This window comes from Halichoerus grypus, chromosome X (genome assembly GCF_964656455.1).
Source record: "Halichoerus grypus chromosome X, mHalGry1.hap1.1, whole genome shotgun sequence".
NCBI classification, from domain to species: Eukaryota; Metazoa; Chordata; class Mammalia; order Carnivora; family Phocidae; genus Halichoerus; species Halichoerus grypus.
This window is the reverse complement of record NC_135727.1, coordinates 114,611,144-114,629,677: the sequence shown is the minus strand read 5'-3', so window position 1 is coordinate 114,629,677 and position 18,534 is coordinate 114,611,144. Positions and strand designations below refer to the sequence as shown.

Sequence of the window (18,534 nt, the reverse complement as noted above, 5' to 3'; positions counted from 1 at the left end):
GTTTTTATGGAACATTTTGTTTTGAGTTTTCTATGGAAATGTTTAAAGAGCAAAAAAGTACCAAGAAGAAAATAACAGCCACCCACATTTCCACCATCCAGAAATAACCTCATACCACTTCAGCATTGTGACTTGCAATTAAAGCTTGTAAAAATCCCCTTCGCTGCTGGAGGAGAGCAGCGGATTCAGCAGACAGCTCAGGGCGGCCTGGCTCAGTCTCCTGGGCTTGGGGGTGATTGAGTAGGTGGCTGAGGGGGAGGGAAGCAAATAGGATGGACCCCACATGTTTGGCATGATCAAATGGGCGATGATGACATCATGAAGGAGCTAAGAAAGGGGTGTATGAAATAGGTTGGAGGTGGGGAAGGGGGACCAAGACTGCAGTAATTTTGAAGATTCACGTGAAACACCCAAATGGAGCTGTGAAGTAGGCCACTGGAGAAAAGATTCTGGGGCACAGAAGAGAGAGTCTATTTATTAGAGACGTTGTATACAGATGCTATTTAAAGCAGGGGGATGGAAGAGATCACCTGGGAAGAAAGTTTAGAGAGAAAAGAAATGGGGTCAGGACAGAACCCCCAAGAAAAGCCAACATGAAAATGAATGAGAGGAATAGCAACTGGGCTAAAAGAAGGAAAATGACTAGCTGCGGGGGTAGGAGGAAAACCTGGTAAGTTCTGTGGCGGGCAGAACAGTGGCCCCGAAATATCCACGTCCTGAATCCTGCAACCTGTGAAGCTTTATTTCAAATGGGCAAAGGGACTCTGCAGATGGAATTAAGGTTCTGGACCTTAGATGGGAGTGCATCCTGGATTCCCAAATGGGCCCGGTGTAATCACATGGGTCCTCGAAGTAGAAGAGGGAGGCGATGGTAGAGGAAGAGGCTAGAGAGAGTCAACATGTAGAGAGACTTGATCCACCATTGCTGGCTTGGGAGATGGAGGAAGAGGCCGTGAGCCAAGCAAGGTACCCGGGCAGCCTCTAGAAGTTGGCAGGTGCCCTCGGCTGCCATCCCGTGAGGAAGCGGCACCCTTGGCCCTCCAGCCACAGGGAACTGAATTTTGCCTCCAACCTCAGTGAGCTCCAAGCAGATTCCTCCGCACAGCTTCTGGAAAGGAACCCAGCCAATACCTCAGTGTTAGCCTGGAGGGACCTGTGCCAGACTCCCGACCTCCACAACTGTAAGACAATACACTGTGTTGTTTTAAGCCTCTGAGTTTGTGGTAAAGTGTTAGAGCATTTAGTGCTCAAACAATATTAGCTATTATTGTTATCCTTTTTGAGAATGTCTTACTGTTTAACCCATGAAAGTCGGGATTCTCTTTCGGTGGGGGTGGTCATGTGAGAATTGCTTCTCTCGTTTGGGGCCTGGGGGAGTCCTTACAAGGTTCACCAAACTATCCGTACGGAGAGCATCGGGGGCCGTGGTTGATGAGTCTCCCATCAGGTCAGCCTGTCTGATGGCACAGGGATGCCACCTGCACACCACACAAGGTATGCTGTTGTGTCACTCCCTCAGTTCTGTCTAGGCCATCTGTAGTAAGCCGTCAGAGTCCCTCCCCCCCCCCCCCCCCCCCGTTAATGCCGCCTCCTCAGAGAAGCAGAGAGGAGTTGCATACAAAGTAACCCAGGTGTTGAGACACTCTGTGCTCCCTGCCTAAATGTCAGGCTTTGACAACGTTGTGTTCGCTCTTGTTCTCCCAACATGGGTAATGTCTTAGTTCCTGAGAGCTGGAATCTACTCATCTGTTGGAGCCCCCCAGGGATAAGTGGCAGCCCATTGTCTTAGAGCAGTGTTTCTCAACCCTGGCTGCACCTTAAAAGCAGCTGGGAAGTTTTTTGAAAATACTGAGAGTTGGGCCCCATTCTAAAGGGAATGAACCAGGACCTCTGGGTGTGGGGTCTGGGCACGGGTACGTTTTGAAAGCTCTCTGGCTGATTCCAAAGTGCAGTGCCGTTGGAGAAGCATTTCCCTTTCACTGCGGAGGGGGAGGGAGGCAGCCTCTTTACCCAGGCCTCTGTTAAAGCCCAAAGCCCGCAGAGCTGATGGACAGAGCGCCCACTTCGCAAACATCATCCAGAGAGACCAGGAGGGGACATCCAAGGGCAAATGTCTCCAAGTCGGGCTGGAGGACTCGGCTGCAGCTACCTTGACTGGCCATATCATGCTCGGTGTCGCCCGAGAGACTGGCAGGGCCTAAAGCTTGGAAGACAAAGATCGTTCACTCCTTCTTTCATAAGCTTTATTCAGGATGCTCATTTTTTTAGCTAAGCAAGAAAAGTTGACCGATTCTGGTTTCACAGCATGGCAGACAGAATTGCCCTCCATAGGTCTTAGTCAGCTTGGGCTGCTATAACAAAATACCACACCCTGGATGGCTTAAACAACAGGCATTTATTTCTCACAGTTCTGGAGGTGGGGGAGCCCAAGATCAAGGTGCCAGCCGATTCAGTTCTCAGTGAGAGCTCTCGTCCTGGCTTACAGATGGCCATGTTCTTACTGTGTCTTCACATGACTAAAAGACTAAGCTCTGGGGTCTCTTCTCCGTATGTGGGCACGAATCCCATCGTGGAGGCTCCCCCCTCATGACCTCATCTAAACCTATTTACCTCCCAGAGGCCTCCCCTCCAGATACCATCACAGTGGGTCTGAGGGCTTGAACACATGAACTTTGAGGGAACACATTTAGTCCATAGCACCATATTACCATACAATTTCTTGAAAATCTATACATTAAAATGATCAGCATCCTGTAGTTACCTCCAGCAACCCAAGTAGCCAGAGCTTAATAAAAGTGACAGGAAACCGCATCTTTGGAGTCCTTGGCTAAGAGTGACAGGGGATTGCTATGGTAGGCAGATTGCCCCCCCCCAAAGATGTCCATGCCCTCATCTCTGGAACCCATGACTATGTTACTTTACCCAGCAAAAGAGGCTTTACAAGTGTAATGAAGGCTACAGGCCTCAAAATAGGGAGATTTTCCTGGATTATCCAGGCAGTTCCAATCTAATCACATAAATCCTTAAAAGCAGAGAACCTTCTCTGGCTGGTGGCAGAAAAGACACTGCAAGAGGGTAAGTCAGAGACCCTTGAAGCAGGAGAGAGACTCTGTGCCCCATCACCACAATGAAAATGGAGGCAGCGACATGTTAAGGATGTGACGTCCTGAAGGAGCTGAGAGAGGTTCTCACGTGACAGCCAGCAGGGACACGGGGACCTCAATACACTAGCTACAAAAGAACTGAATCCTGCCCCCAACCTGAAAGAGCTTGGGAGCAGATTCTTCTCCAGGACATCCAAAAAAGAGCTCAGGCTACCCAGCCCCTTGACCTCAGCCTTGAGACCTAGACCAGAGGAAGCAGGGGCGCCCACCCACATTTCTGACCTATAGAACTATGAGCTGATACGTTCATATTGTTTCAAACTGCTAATCTGCAGTGACTCCTCAAAGCCAACAAAATAAAACTAATATAACACATTCTGAACTATTACCCCACTGATAAACAACTTCAGCGATTGTTGAGCACAAACCACAAGATGAGAGATGCAAAACCGGGTGAGCTTTGGTGGTCAGTTTACCCCTGGGACATTTAGGCCGACTGTTGACTTGCCAAAGATGATGGCAACTTGGATGAGGTTCCTCTGTACAGAGTCCTCAAAACACAGTAAAGGGAAATGCTGATGGGTGTCAGAAATTGCTATGCCTGGCCAGCCCTCTTGTAAAAATATGATGCAGAGCTATGATGATTGCAAAAAAATGTTCACAATGAAATGCATGATTTGGAAAAGAGGTTTAACTATCATCAAGACAATTTTCCCCTGCAATAGACCTATGAGAACAGTAGGGACTTCTGAGCAATCTATCTTGGTCATTTCCCATGGATGTTATGTTAAGCAGCCAAACACACCCGCAGCTTTTATGTTCTCCTCAATTTCCCAGCAACAGATTTCTAGCTCCTAGCCAAGGGTCTCATTAGGAAATGCCTGCATTTTAGAATCATAGCATGATCCTTTAAAAGGCTTCCTTCTGGGCATATTTTAGTAACTCCAACAACAGAAACCAACTCTACTTACCTTAAGCAGAAAATTAATTTATTGCAGTAATTTATCGAATAGCTCACAGAATTAACAGGAAGGTTAGAGACTTGGCTCTGAAAGGGGGCAGGAAACAAAGGAAGCCCAGCAGTTGAATCCACTGCTAAAATTATATCATAGGAAGAGTAGGTCAAAGAAACCACCTCTGAGCCACCGATGCGGTTACCCCTGACTCTGTCACCTCTGGATGCTCGCTCCTATGCCTTTAGCCGCAAACAGGTCTAAACTACTCCCTCTTTCTGTCTCCAGATCCAAAATCCCAAGCGGATTTTAATCTTTCTCAGCTTAGATAATATGCAAGAAAAAAAAAAAAGTCCAGCTACCAAGGGTCAGTAAAAGCACGTATTTTCATTTCCTTAGTAGGAGGCAGGACTGTCCTTCCCTCCAAGATTCAGACTGCACGCCATTCCTCAGACATGAGAAAGGGTGCAAGGTGGAGAGGGCTCTCCACCCCTTTCATTGTCCAACATCCCTGAAGACTCATTTTCGCAGGTGTCTGAAAAAAATACACACACACACACACACACACACACACACATTCCCCCTTCAAATAATGCAACCTACTCGATTCCCAAGGAAAATAACCCAGTATTTCCTCAGTTACTTCTTCTGTCCCCCTGCCCAGGGCGTCCGAGGGATATCTAGTTCTGTCTTAATCGCTTCTCAACCACCACCGACCCGCTCTGTGCCAAGTAGCAGGGCAGTCACTTAGAATGAGTAAATACATACATGGTGCAGTGAGGAAGAGAATCTGGGTAGAGGCTCTCGTCCTTGTTTCTGTACCTGATCATGAGGTATTTACACCTTCCCTCCTCCGTTACTCCTTCATGTTCCCATTACCCTCAAACCCACTGAGGCTGGCTGTGGCAGTATGCTGGTAAATGTTTAATCATCAACTCTCCGGGAAAAAAAAGGTACTCTTTGTACATTTTACTGATATAAAGGATGTTTAGCACAATTTACAAATAATAATAAAATATGCAATGTTCTTTGTTGTAAATTCCATATTGTGGGTTGATTGTCAAAGCTTAGGTTTTTTAGGGGTGCCTGGGTGGCTCAATCGGTCAAGCATCTGACTCTTGATCTCAGCTCAGGTCTTGATCTCAAGGTTATGCGTTCAAGCCCCGTGTTGGACTCCACAGTAGGTGTGGGGCCTACTTAAAAAAAAAAAAAAAGCTTAGGTTTTTTGGGAATGTTTCTTTGGGGTTTTTTTTGTTTTTGCTTTTGTTTTTTGTTTTTTTTTTTAAAGATTTTATTTATTTATTTGACAGAGAGAGACAGCCAGAGAGAGAACACAAGCAGGGTAAGTGGGAGAGAGAGAAGCAGGCTTCCCGCTGAGCAGGTAGCCCGATGCGGGGCTCGATCCCAGGACCTTGGGATCAGGACCTGAGCTGAAGGCAGACGTTTAGCCCACTGAGCCACCCAGGCGCCCCTTTGTTGTTGTTTTTTTGGCCAACCTATAGTTGTAATTCAACCATGATTTGACAAAACCAGACTACAAATGAAGGTTTGGTTACTACTCCAGCTTGGCCAAGAAGTTGCTCAAGTCATTAATAAATGTAGTTCTGACATGGGTATTGCTTGATAATTCTGTTTGCATTAACAAAGAAGATGGCAGGAAAAAATAAAGTTACATGACAGAATTTCATTTGTTCGTCAATGACATGAACAACTGCTTTACTGAATCAAATAAGTTTTGAAATATTAGAAGACTATTTCCTCAGATTTTTGTGATATATATATACATATATATATATACCAATCATCTAAAATTTTAAATTTTATCACTACGTGTGAAAAATATTTTTAGATTAAGTCATCATTAGTTATTATTTGTGCACAATTAAAATGATCTAAATATAAATACTGATAATCATAAAACAAAAAAGCAAATTTTAATGGAAATTGCATTTCTTATAATATGGAGGGGGCCGATTTTTAAAAACTCATTCACGTATCTCTGGATGAATATGAATGAGGCAGGGCTCAGCAGCAATTGAACAATGTATTTCTGCTTTTTCATTGTTAGAGATGTAAGTACTGAGAAATCTTGCTCACATAAATAAGTATATAGAAATGAAGCAATTCTGTCCCTCAGTTTGTTGGAGTCTTTCCAAGTATGTGCTAAACGTTACATAGCGATCTAGCAAGAGATATTATTTTCAGTGATGTAGCAGCTCCCAGCTCATAGGATTTTCACTTTTATCAAAAGCAAAGAATTAGAAATGTACAACTTGAGATATAAATTATCATCTACTCTTGGCTTCATTTACTTTCTCCATTTCTGAGAGTATTCTAAAAAGATACTACTGTGACTTACAACACAACTGTTAATGTTACTTGCTGCCCTTTCTGCAACAGTCGTCTCACTCAGGCTTTATACTCAGAAACGTTTGCAAATACTTTTAACTATTTGTTGTTACAGTATTATTTATAAAGTATTTTTATCTTGCCATGTGCTTTAATTATATATTTCATCAAGAGCTTGGAACCACAGCTTTATTTAGCTCATTCAAGTTTTGGAAAATGTCTGCCATCTCATCTATATGGGAAAGCCCATTCTCATTGTCAAACCAGTTCATCAAATCATATTTGCCTCTGTCTTTTTCCCTGTGACATCTCATACTGACTTGGGCTTCTCGCAGTGTGGTGGTGTCAAGGTAGTTGGTCTTCTTATAGAGAGACTGTCTTCCAAGAGGCGGGAAGCAGGAAGTGCCTGGCCAGTTAAGGGTTGCACATAAAACTGGTATGGTATCACTTTCTGCCCTGCTCTGTGATCAGAACAGTCACAGAACCCACCCAGATTCAAGGAAGTGGAGAAATAGACTCTACCTCTCCCTGGGGAAGTATCAAGGTTGCATTTCAGAACACTATTGGGATGGGAGATACTGCATCCATCCTTGGAAAAGAAAACCAGTCTGCCACAACCTGTTTCTGAGAATGTATTTCATCCATACTTAGGAACTGAGGAAACAACCCAGGAATGGGTTCCCATAAGCATTACCATGAGGTGGACTTCATTTACTTTCCGACCATTCTGATTGATGGGCCACAGTAACTTTCAGGGTCCTCGGGAATTAGTGTAATCTTAGAGCCAGTGTCCAGTAATCCCCCAGACATGTATGAGTTTCCCTTTTCCCAGGGCATGTTTCCAATGGTAAACCATTGAGCATCTCTGGTGAGGGCCAGAAGGAAGATCCAAGAGGTGCTGGGGAGGTCTTTGCAGGGTCCCCACTTCAAGGAGCTCTGGTCTGGAAGGGGAGTGACTTAGGTTTTAGAATGGATGAGAGGACTCAACCAGGTATTTTTATTTTTTGGCCCGTGTTTAACCTCTGTTAACCAGACAAGGAGATTTGTTGTTGTTTTAAAAGGTAAATAGTGCCTTAGTAGGTTACCCGAGATCTTCATACCTGGTGATCCCATGATCAATCCATTTCTGCCAAAGATCCCCGTGGCTCAGAACCTTCTGATTCCTGCTCTGGTAACCATGGTCATCTTGCTTCTGGTGGTGAAGTAGTATCCCCTGGCCTTTGTCATCCTGACGTCTTCCTAACACACTGATATCAGGAAGTCATTCCTACAGATCATCCCCGTCAGTAATTCTGGCCTACAGAGAAGAAGCTCTCCCCTCACCAATTTATTTCTCAAGGCCATGGGGAGGGGGTTGTCTTCTGGGGGTTCTCAAGTGAATCATTAGTGGAAACATAAATGAATCAACACAAGCAGTAGTATGTCTGTAAGTCTTTTGAATCCTTGCAAATGAATTTCTTGGATCTCAGCCTCCTTTAGGTTGAGTCAACCAGTCAAGTGCATTCTTAGACGTATTTTCAGCCTCTCAGGCTAGCCTATTAGATCCAGAATCTCTGGGAAGTGGCCCCATATTGATTAATTCAGCCCAAAATAAAGTTGTGCTTTTCCATTTTTGATCTAATACCCTCATTTCTACCTATTCCCCAGATTTTTGTTGATTATAAGTGAACAGCCTGCAATTATTTTGGTGTAGAAGTCTTCTTGTTCTGGAGTGACTTGGTGATTGGCCACCAGAACATGCTGATCTGATTCTAGTGGTGGGAGGTGTAGAGGGTGAGAACTGGCTTTCTATTGCATTACTTTGTTTAGGAAGTTGTAAGACAGAAACCACATAGTAATTTGGGGAAAAGTTTAAAGGATTACTAGCTAGTGACAAGAGATTAGGTACTAAATAGTATGGACAGCTGTAAAGAAAACATGAATAGTGGCTATAGAGAGCAGCCACTGCCTCTAAGGCAGAACACCTAAGGAAGGAGCAAATTTGAAAGAGGCCTCACCAGCCAAGGCTGAGATTCTGACCTTGATAGAGAGAGGCAGGCTCAAGTCCTGGAATGTAGAGAAGTTCACTGAGGTGCCACGGAATACATATGGCAAGCTGGGAACCAACAGCTAGAGCATCAGTGAGGCTCACTCGGAGGCTCCCTGTCGAGATGCTCATGCCACTTGCTGGGAAACCACCAGCAGGGACAACCCACAGACACTTGCTGGACGGACAGTCTCCCTGCGTGTCTTGCACCTCACTGGCTGCCGCATGCTAAAGATGCAAGAAACAGCCCACCAGCATCAGGGAAAAAAGCCCCTTCCTCTTGCCCTGGCCCCACAGTTCCCGTCTACTGCCAACACTTAACATCATGCAAGAGGGCAAAGGAGAAATGCTTACCAAGGGTCTGGCTCTAGAAGACCATGAGTGGATAAATGTGTAATTGGCGTGGGAATGACCTCACCAAACAAAGGACTGCCCCCACCAATCCCTTGACATTAACTGGATCTACAACCAATGATCCTGCCATCTTTTCATTCATATTTTCCCTCTGGTCCTCATTGCCCTTTTTTGTTCAGCTTTATTTCTCTGGTCAACCATTTCATTTCCCTGTCCTGGTTAAACCCAACTCTGCCTAGTCCATTGCTGTACTCACACAGCCTCATGTGGCTGGATGGTCGGAACCAGGGTACTAAACAAAGTAAGCTGTAACATAGGAGGTGATGGTCAGAGAATGGATATTTGAATCTGAGATTATGGAGGAATTGTAGTTTTTAATAATAATAATATAAGGTCTCTGTATGACCATGAGAATGAGTGGCCCAGATAGGGCAGATAACCAGAGAGAGGTCAAGGATCTGAGAAGCTAGGATATAGGAAGGAATACACAAATTCATATACTTCATATACATAAATCCTCAAGAAATAAAACAGTGCTAGAGAGAGCAATAGAGAGCCAGGAGACAAAATCTTCAAGAAGTGAGGGAGAGTGGACAAGTGCAACAAGGAAGGCCGGTGGGAATGTAGTGTGATGACAGGAGATTCAAACTGTGGTGGGGGGCAGTTGAGAAAGGAGGGAAGTGAGAGGGAAAGTGGTCTGGAACTGGTCATGAGGAGCAAAGAAGACATCTACCCATCTCCATGTTCTGTACTATGTGAAAGATGAAAGTAAAAATAAAAACAGCCACCATTTGTGAGGGACGAACAGGAAGTAATGTCCTCTAGAGAAAGCCAGGTTTTCATTACAATGTGCCCTGTGCCCATTAGGGAGCCCTGTGCTCAGGGTTCGCTCAGAAAAGAGATTGAGGACAGAGGGGGGTTTGCTGATTACCAAGTAGGGGCTCTTCAAAGGAGGTAGGGAGGGTTGGGAGGTGGAAACTGAATAGGGGATACACAGAGCACTGTGAGAGGAGGGTGACATGGAGGGGAAGGGAATTTAGGACACAATAAGACTAGTCCTGGTGGTCTTAAGGCAGATGATGGTGAAGGGGTGTGTATTAGGGGCAGGTGAGAAAGCTGGAGGCCTACAGCTATTTGCCTCTTCTCTCCTGCCAGGAGGAAAATGATCCCACCTCTTGGGGGAGGGTTTCGCTCTTGATGCTGCCGGTGGAGATGCAGGAGTCCAAGGAGGAATGAGCCTTCAGTGAGGACATTATTCCGAGTGACCATAGATATTTAATTTGCTGTGTTTCCAGTGGTTGCCGCAGTCCTACCCCTTAACACTGCCTTCAGACCCAACGAGGACAAATAAGTCATTCCAGATAGCTTCTCTTTCTCTAAGGCTATTTGTTACAAGTCATGCCCAGATGGCAATTTCTGTATGAGTCAAGGTTTCTGATTGCATGCAAAACCACTGACCTATCACTGGAAGGATATTGGGAGTGCTGGAGAAATAGGATTGGAAGGAGAGTAGGAGAGAAGGGCTAAGTGTGACAGAACTATCACCAAATCATGCCACAGAAAAGTTTGGTTAGGACACCAGTATACCAGTGCCCAGTACTCAGCCTTGCCTCAGACACTGCCGCCATCAGACTGGGCAGGCCACTTCCATCAATCTGGAATGAATTCTAAATAAATTCTGAACTATCCGCTGCTCCTTTTGCCATACTCAAATGACCTGCCTTCATGCATGTGCCCAAGCTCTGGCTCTCCATAGAGGCAAGTATCTGTCCTTTCTGTACAGGGAGGCAGGGAGAGATATAGAATGACTGAACCTCTAATGTAAGAAGTGAGTCCATTTGCTGGTCAAACAGGAAAATCTATTCCAGCAAATAACTCACAGGTTCTCATATTCATCTCCACAGGAGAATGGTCATTTTACTAGTCGAAATAAGGTTCAGCTGTGAGTAACAAAAATCTCAAAGTACAAGAAAGTGGTTTTGTTTCCTTCCCTCAGAAATGTAGGTGGTCCAAGGGAAGTATGGTGGCTCTATGGGTTCCGGTCAACACAGCTTCCACTGCATGGCCTAGGACAGCTGCTGCTGCTCCTGCCCTTGCATCCGCAATGCCGCTAGAAGGAAGGAGGAACAGGCAAGAAAGAGGCAGCTGACCTCTCCCTTCAGGGATACTTCGCACGAATTATAAACACTGCTTTTGCTTAATGACCCTTAGCAAGAATTTTGTCCTGGGGCCCCAGTGAGCTGCAAAACGGGTGGTTGTGCAGGTAAAGTTTAGAGGTTTTATTGCTGAGGAAGAGGGGGAAGAATGAGTACTGAGAGACCCCTAGCGCTCTCTGCCGCTTCCAAGACATTTTTACATTTGGCAGCCGTGCAACTGCCTTCTGTCTTTTCTGGACTCACAGCACCCTGACTCACCGTGGCCTGGAAGCCACTCGGTGTAAGGGACTTGCTTGCCACCCTTCAACCTCAGGCCTTCTCAGGACCTCATATACTGATCTACTCAACCGCATTTCCACCGTGGGTGCTTTCACTCCCGATTCCTTCGGGACGCTCTTACCTCCTTGGCCAGTTTCCCTGCAGAGCCTAGCAGCCCACCAAATCAGCAGTACCGAGTACATATTGCATTCAAGTTCTCTTTCTCTCTCACTCTTTTTATCACTTTATTCAAGGGGGCTTTCTTATTGAACTGATACTTAAGCCCCAAGTCATGTACAGTTTCGCAATGACATAAACAAGAATGATGAAAAGTCAAGGGTGTTTTGGAGCCACGGGGCTTAACCATGAGGATATTTTATTGCACGGTTCAAAAAATTCTAATAGATGAAACTGTTTACGGAAAAGAGAAATCTGGGTCTGATGACCTATTTTTCTAGGGACACATCCATCTATTTTAAGCATAAAAACAAGCTTTCATCCTTATAGTAATCTTATATGTTAATTATATATGGAGAGCAAATAACATTAATCATGTAGTAATTATCTATATTTATATAGATATACTTACTTACGTATTTATTTATATAGATATATGTTTAGTTACTATAGATAGATATATGCCTTCCTGGCTTTATCTCTATATCATTATGATGAAAATGTAGTTTGAAAAATATACGGGGAGGGGGGAGAGTTGTGAAATTAATTGAGATAAGATGTCCTATAGAATTTCTATTTTTAAAATGATTTCCATCATAAGTATGTTTCAAAATGTAGGGGGGAGAAAAAGAAAAGGATGCTACTCCCCTATCCCTGTGTTTGACCCATCCCTCGTTTGTAGTGGGAAAATACCAGGAATGATTCACTCTCTGAATTAAAGTAATGATGGATGTTTAGCCAGTCACATCTTCAGTGGAAAATGTGTCTGTGATCTACAATAATATTATTTTTTTGTTTTTGTCATTTGTACATAGAAGTCGTGAAAGGCCCTGGGCCTCACCTCTTGGCTTGTATCTTTCAGCACAAATGACTCAGCTTCCAGCTTGCCAATCACCACATGCCTTTGTTCCGGGCTTTCCCTGCCCAGCAGACTACACTTGGTCGGCCACTGCTGCAGACAGCCCTCCATCAGTGATGGATGGGAGTTGGCGCGTAAATACCCCAGCTCCCTTGTTCGAACTGGGATCACTCTGGGCCGTGTATTCTCTTCAGACTCCCCGAGCTTCCCCTGTGGAGTTAGGGTTGAGTTACCCATAGTCATAACTGGCTTCCCAGCCTCCCTCCTCAGCTACCTGCCCAGACCCCTGCTGGTGTCTCCTTCTCCACCCAAACAAGCTACCTTTGCTTGAATCTTGTCTCAAAGTCCGCCACTAGGAAAAGAAATGAGACAGAGCAAACAAGCAAACAAAAATGCTTCTCGATGTGCTTACTACCCCGAACATTTGCCTAAATCATAATTTGTGATTTAGAGGAATCTGGATTATGGGGGATTTAAATTAAGTCCAAATGATTTGATCACGACTTAAATCACAAGCTATATAGATTCATCCTAAATCACTGTTGGTAATTGCTCCCTGTAATTCAGCGCTGCATATACTCGTCACACACGGCCCTCAATATCTCCCTCCAACATAGTCTTCACCACTCTTGCTTGAAAGTGTCTGGGTGAAGGGACTCCACAAGGCAGTGTTCTTTCCTCCAGTAGTGCCTGGCCCTGCACTGGATTGAGGCTCACTGCCTATTGATTTGCCCGTAGTTTTAGTTTGGAAAACACATGCAGCATTTTAAGTGATTGTTGCTCCGATAGAGCAGCCAGGGTTTAAATGCAAATCAATCTGAGTTCAGAGACCCAGCTCCTGACTATGTGCAGAACTGTGGAGCTGGTCCCTGAAAGCAGGAGGGAGGGCTGCTCCGAGCTTCTCTGTGGGCTGTGGCTGTGTTAATCTCACTGGAGTAAGGAAAGCAAATAAGGGATTGAGAAAGGGCTGGTGCCTGAGTCACCCCAGGGCAGCTCGAGGTCACATGCGCATCAAGGCTATGTGACATTTAGATGTCTCGGGTCACCCCAAGCCAGATTATCTTTTAGTCCTTGCTTGGCTCCCCCCATGCACTTGGAAGCTCTCATGCATCCTCCTTACCCTTCAGAAAAAAATAGATGATGAGTATTTGATTGTGCACGAAACAGATAGGCTTCCCCTGCTCAGCCAGACCTCAGGGAAGCCACGTAATCTTCTTCAGTGACCTGACCCTGGGGCTCTAGAAGCAAACGCTCTCTCTCCTTCTTTCCTCTGCCCCTCTCTCATTTTCTCTCTCATCATCTCTCCCTCCTTCCCTCCTACACACCTTTGTCTTTACTACTTCTTAAGCAGCAAGAAGCCCTGAAGCTTAAAAGCACGTTCTTTGACGTGTCTTTGGGTAAAGCACGTGACGCCAGGCCGCCCCCTAGACATTCTTTGCAGGGGCTCTCTGACCCACCCACCTTGCATCTGGGTCTCTGTGTGCATCAGTTATCAGGCCCAATGGGTCAGGTCCCCTGAGAAGGGTCAGTTGTCCTAAAAATCGGATTCCCAGAACCACAGCAAGTGATTTCAGCTTATTTACTGGGATCAAAAGTTGGCAGATAACCATGATGTCTGAGGACCAGAGACTGTTACATAATCATCCTTCGGCAGAGACAATGGGGTCACATGTTTGCCCGTCTAATCACTGATCGGGGACATGTTTGATTGCAGATCATGTGCTCACTGGCCCACAACTTAATTACTGAGTATCTGAATCAACGGAGCTTTCAGATGTAGGTCTTGCCTAATGGTGCATCTGTTAGAGATCATTGCCTCCGTTCGGCCTCTAAACTAAAGGACTGGGGGATACAATGGGTCATTGCCAGCACTTTTCTCCATGACCTCTCGTTGAAAAACATGCCAATTCCCACGGTTTATTTTCCAGCCAGCAATAGGCGTTATTGTTTATATCCAGGGCCAAATGGAAGGAATGACTCCAGGGGGACAGATATTGGTAAAGCCTCGGGTAGATGCACACTCTCCAAGGAAATTAATGCCACAGTCATTTCAGCATATCTGCAGCCAGAGTCCAGTTATCCAGATGGGAAGGTTCCAGAGCACAGAGAGGAGGGAGTTCCTTTCCCAGCTGGTAAAGAAAACATGTTGGGAAAAGTCTAGGGAAATAAGCAATAAGTAAAGTAGGGCCAAAACGTTGAGTCTGTGGGTTGGGGTCCCAGCAGTCGACCAGGATGTAACTACAGAGCTTGGAGCCCAGTGGGTCTCATTAAGGGACATCTCTCCCGGCTCTTTCCTCCTTTCCAATTCCGCACTCTGTGTGTGTGGTTTACCTGGATTCCAAATGAAGCCCCCAACCCTCCCCCTCCTCGGCCATCATTACCACCACAGTGCCTGGCAATGTTCAAGATTTGGAAAAAAAAGAAGTTTGGGGTGGGGTTTTTTTTTGATGTTTTTTGTTTGTGTATGATTTAAGGAGCCTTGGTCTGTGTACAATTATTTAACCACTAGGGACAAGTATGCCGGTTTCCTTGCCTACAAATTTAAATAAATGCTGCATGCCAAGAAATTATAATAAAGTTGGATTCACCCAGATTTTAGAACGCTAAGGAAATGCCTAATTTCTAAGACTGAGCAGAGATGTCCATGCCCTCATGGGTGTCCGGCCCCCTAGGAGTTGAGATATTTCCTTTGGCTTCTTCAAATGTTCATCACCTCCCACTGAATACTGGAAAGCCCAGCCCAGGCTGGGTGAGGTGGGTGAGGGTTGCCTGAGCCCAAGAATCTTTCTCTGTGTGGTCAGAGCCAGAAGACACGGTATAAAACAAAGCCAAAAAAAAAAAAGTTATAAGTAAGGCACAAAACCTATCCCCTCCCCCATTTTTTTTCTTGTAATTAAAGCTTTAAGCACTGTGGCTTGTGTGAATGTGTGGCTTGAACGTAGGTGTGTTTCTTCCAGGACCCTGTCTTGTCTAGTGCACCACAGATGCGTGAGCAATATTAAAAGCAGGAATCGCTTCCAGAGAAGCCTAGAATTCTCATTTTGTTTGTCTAGAGACCATAAGCAACCCACACTGAGGTAAAGTCCTGCCTGCACCCCCACCCCACCGTTGCTCCGCCCAACTCAGGATCACATTTGAAAATTAGATGGTAGAGGGCAGACCTGCTTTTGCTTTACAGCTCATCTGCAGGCATCTGAAGCCCAAAGGGAAAGCCCCTTTCCCTGTGGAATCTGCGTCTTGAATATCCTCACTGAACCAGGGGAAGAGCTGGCCATAAAAAAGAGCCTTGCTATCTGATGGTGCAGTCTCTCCCAGTCAGGGGTGGCACTGAATTATTTTGCAAAGAAGTCAAATGTTATAGGAGTGATTTTTCTCCTTTAATAAACAAGCATTGGGTTGAAGGATATGAGGCCAAGTGCATCCCAGAATTTGAAAATGATTGCTTAATTGAGGTTGTTTGTCTTTCTCTGAAGAACACCTTTAGGTGATGGTGTTGTTAAAGCTGTAATCTTATTTTACAGCTGAATCCCCTCTTTTATAATCAGCATATATATATTTTTTTGACAGTGTGATTTGCCTTCAGTACAGAATCTAAGCAGGTTGGGTCATTTGCTTAGAGAAAAAATGAACTCGGGATATGAACTTGAATGGTTTTCTTCACGTAGCAACATGCTGGTGGATCGTGTTCTCTCTAAGTGGTTGTTCTGTGCGGGGCTTGTTGACTGAATACACAATCGTGTCTGAATGTTAAAGTAATATATCCTCTCATTTAGAGAAGCACAGAAATGTCATTAATGGTATGTGAGGCAAGGAACTAGCTGGGGGCCACGTTGGTGCCTACATTCAGCGTCAGGTTAAAATCCCAAGGGAGCATCAATTACCAAGTTAAATGTGGTTTCTCTTTCAAGCTAGATTGCAAAGCACTGAGTAATGCCACATGCCTTCAAGAGGAACTAGTTGTCATTGATCAACCTGAGGTCCTTGAATCCAGATGAGCCCTGTTCTCATTCCTCATGAACCTTTCCATGTCTTATTTCAGAGGGGGGAGCCCTAATTCTAGGTCAGCCCAAGAACATCAGAGCGGTAGCTTCATGGGACGGTACATTCAGATTAGTAGTGTTCCTTATCAAAAATGAGAGGCTTTTTGTAAATCCTCTAGCTGTTCTAGTTAGAAATGAGGGATTCATTTGAGTAATTATCATCCCCCATGCCCTGGGCCTAACTTTTAAAATTCTCCTTTGTCATTCAGCTGCTCAGGAAGTAACCTTGGAAGCAAAGCTAATTGCCTTCCAATCTGTGCTCTTGAAATATAAAGATCATAAAAAAAAAAAAAAATGAGTGGTTGAGGAGATTTTGGAGAGCCCTGCTTATTCCAGATGGCTTCTTCTCCAAAGGGAGAAGCTTTTCAAGTGTCTCACACGGTCCTGAACCCTGCGGGGCCTTCTCTTTCACTCACTCAAGCACAGTATGTGAAAATCCCATGTGGGGAGGGAGAGGGGAGAGAGGATGTGGGGGGGGTGGTGAAGCAAGGTCTTCTGGGTGAATGTGCTGCGCTCCCCCCAGCACTTAGCACAGAGCCTGCCGCGGAGTAGGCCGCCAGGCAGTGCGGGCGGAGCGACTGTGATCACACTCCAACATCCCCACCTGTCAGTGGAACATCTGACACTCGTACCATTTACAGCACTTGTACTAAAAACGCTATTGTACCTTATGCTTTACTTTAATTGCTCAAACTGATGTCATTTCTAGTTTTGTTCTCTCTCTCCTGATGAACCTTCAGCTACTTGTATCTTGTTTCTTCCCCATGGAAAAGTTGCATAATAATTGGTTTGATTACAAACGTGTAAGATAAATAAGGCTGTCTCAGTGCCATATATGGGTTTTAAAAAGGGCCATTTCACATGAGGCATGTGAATTTTTAAAAAATAATTTCATTGAAAATAAACTGTCTTTTCCTACATTATAGGTGCTGTCCGGTAAATGATAGAATGTGGAACTTGCTAAATCCCAAATACAGTGAATTTGCGCCTTAACAAAATAAAATACATAGTAAATTAAAAGCTGTCCACAGATCCGCTGAATTTCTCTGATGCCTCTGGTCTGTATTATGCTGCACATTTGACTGGGCAGACTGCAGGAAAATGTGAAGACAGCTTTTGTAACATTCAACCAGAATGTCATTTTGAAACTGAACATGGGTCATTTATAAATAAACAAAGGGAACACTGAGATTTAAAAAAAAAAACCCTACCCAACTACCCTAATTAGGAAGGAGCGGAATGGCCTGAGGCAACACAATGCCATATTATTTAGGACCTGTTCTGCCAACAGAGGATTAGGCTGGCAGGTTTTGTTCTGACTGATATTCTCCTGCCGTGCGTCTATGTTAGATTCAGATCGCCAGGCTGAGCCATAGCCCAGAGAGATACCTGGGAGCCACAAGCAGATGGCCACCCTTTCAGGAAAACCTAGACTCATCAGGCCCTACTGAACCTGCAGCCAGTCGTGTGTGTGCACGATAGTCCTGCTTGGGGAAGCTGATCTCTACGAAACAGAAAAGCTAAAGGCTAATTTTTGCTTGAGATGTTTAGAAATATGTCTTGGTTTTTTGGTTTTTGTTTTTTTTTTTTTTTTTAATGGAAGGCCCTGAAGCAAGGCAAAAAGTCATGGTGCTGGGGTCTCTGCATACCAGGTAGGTGACACACTTGTCTCTAGAACCTGGTTCCTCAAATCTTCACACTGTGAAGTTGCCCTGGCATCTGGGAAGATCAGAAGACTCTAGAGGGACATGGGTGACTCTTTTTGGTTTATGATGGTGTTGGCCACTAATTAAGTTTCATAGAGACTCTCCATCTTAGCAGCAGGAGACACGTTTTAGCTTTCTTTGGATGACTAAGGTATGATCTGCCCCTCTCTTTTGTTCTGACCTTTCAGCTTTATTTTGTTGTGCCTTTTAATGAACTCTGTCCCATCTGGGCAAAGGGAATTTCTGAGCCTCTATGGAAGTAAAATGCATTCACCATAAAGATCATCCTTGGAGGAGGAATATCGACGATGCCCAGTTCCTAAGGCAATATTTAACCTCATTTGCAAAGACCAGTCAGCCATAGTTTTACCCAGTTATTCAGAAGAAGAAATCCCCATGTAAGCAATGTGGGATTTGGCTGGCTCTTTTTTTTTTTTTAAGATTTATTTATTTATTTCAGAGAGAGAGAGAGTGAGAGCGCAAGTGGGGGAAGGGGCAGAGGGAGAGAATCTTCAGGCAGACTCCCCACTGAGTGTGGAGCCCAACACGGGG

General features: G+C 44.9%; 1 protein-coding gene across 1 annotated transcript in view; it reads left to right on the top strand.

Moving 5' to 3' along the window:
• Nucleotides 1-523: 523 nt before the first annotated feature.
• LOC118548244 (membrane-bound transcription factor site-2 protease) overlaps nucleotides 524-18,534 on the top strand; it is a 192,796-nt gene continuing 174,785 nt past the window's right edge. Inside the window, exon 1 of the mRNA XM_078064468.1 lies at nucleotides 524-1,181. The gene's annotated coding sequence lies outside the window, so the exon portion shown is untranslated. The remainder of the gene's footprint in view (nucleotides 1,182-18,534) is intronic.